This window comes from Geospiza fortis, unplaced genomic scaffold, assembly GCF_000277835.1.
Source record: "Geospiza fortis unplaced genomic scaffold, GeoFor_1.0 scaffold167, whole genome shotgun sequence".
In the NCBI taxonomy this organism is placed as follows: Eukaryota; Metazoa; Chordata; class Aves; order Passeriformes; family Thraupidae; genus Geospiza; species Geospiza fortis.
This window is the reverse complement of record NW_005054355.1, coordinates 2247495-2248980: the sequence shown is the minus strand read 5'-3', so window position 1 is coordinate 2248980 and position 1486 is coordinate 2247495. Positions and strand designations below refer to the sequence as shown.

At 34.0% G+C, this 1486-nt stretch overlaps 1 protein-coding gene across 1 annotated transcript in view; it reads left to right on the top strand.

Moving 5' to 3' along the window:
- Positions 1-636, top strand: part of SPTLC1 (serine palmitoyltransferase long chain base subunit 1) — a 71916-nt gene extending 71280 nt beyond the window's left edge. The window contains exon 17 of the mRNA XM_014308036.2: positions 1-636. This exon is cut by the window's left edge and continues 112 nt beyond it. The gene's annotated coding sequence lies outside the window, so the exon portion shown is untranslated.
- Positions 637-1486: the final 850 nt, after the last annotated feature.

Sequence of the window (1486 nt, the reverse complement as noted above, 5' to 3'; positions counted from 1 at the left end):
CCTACATTATCAGGATAAATGTTTTACACTGACAGTGACTTACAGATTCTTCCACTGATGGCACTGGAAGCTGACTAACAAAATTGTTCTAGAGTGATACAAATGCAGTAAGGGGAAGAATGCTGAATTTTGGAGTTAGTGAATGACAGTGTTGTTCCAGTTCAAACTCTGCCATTTACTCACATTACTTAAAATGGGATATCACTATTGAATTCATGACTCTTTCATAAGTTAGTATAAAAAGTTTTAAATTTATTTCCTCAACCCTTAAACGTTCTCAAAAATGTGTATAAACATTCAGTTTCTCCCCAAACCATGTAAAATGTGTTGTTTTTTCTCCATTTTCTCAGAATGTGGGAACTTAAAATAAATTTCAATTATCCCTCCCCACCTTCCAAATGAAAATACACTTTTCCTAATATTACCAAAAGGATAACACATTAAGATATAATTTTGTGCTATATTATGTCATTTATTATTGAATTATAGGAGGGAAGACCTTCAATTCTTTTTGTTTATATATCTTTCTCTAACCATTTTTGGCAGCCAGGTTTTAAGAAAGCCTGGCCGGAGAGTAAATTCATATCAAATACTATTTAATTTTTGCATTCCGTATGTAATTATATGCATGTTTGATATTATAAAGTGGCCAAAGCTCTACCTTTACACTGCATGTTTGATATTATGAGTGAGGCTTTTCGTACTATTCTCTTTAAAATATCTAAATTCAAATGTCTGAATTGTGAAACTGCTGTAATTCCAGTATAGTATGTTCAGATAAGGGAGCTTTGTACCAGCCTTGAAGAGGAGTAATAGGCAGCATGGAAAATGAACCAAGGTTTTGAAACAGCAAGTAAATACTAGCTTAGTCAAAGTATTTTTAAGCACAAAAATGATATGTGCTTTGTTTTATCTGTAAACATCTATACCTTAGAAGGGAAGACTCACAGATAGCTACTAAGAGTTTAGATGGTACAAATACTACTTAAACACAAGTCAATCTGTGCACATACAATTCCCGAGTAACTTGAAAGTAATGTTTGGAGGTTGTGCTGTCAGGATTTTAAATAAGCACAGATGGACATTACATATATGGACACTTTACTTCAATCAGGAAACTGGTAAGGAAGTACATATCTTTTTATAAAACAGAAAATACAGCTTTTTATTTCACGATTTTGCTTTAAGAACGCTGTCATGGTTTGACACTGGCACAATGCCTGTCCCCTATGAAAATATACTTCTCTGGTGTTTGCTGTGAGATGTGACTAGGAAATAAGCAAAGCAGGCCTCCAGCTTAGAAAAAAAAGGTTTATTAACTAAACTACAAAGGGAAAAAAAACTACACACACACACACACACACACCTGGAAAATGAAAACTCCACAAAAACATTTCCTCCTCCCCCTACCACATTTCCAGTACATCTTCCAGATTTCAAGTCTCTATCCATCACCCTGTAAATACTCAATTTCAGTCTATCAAGA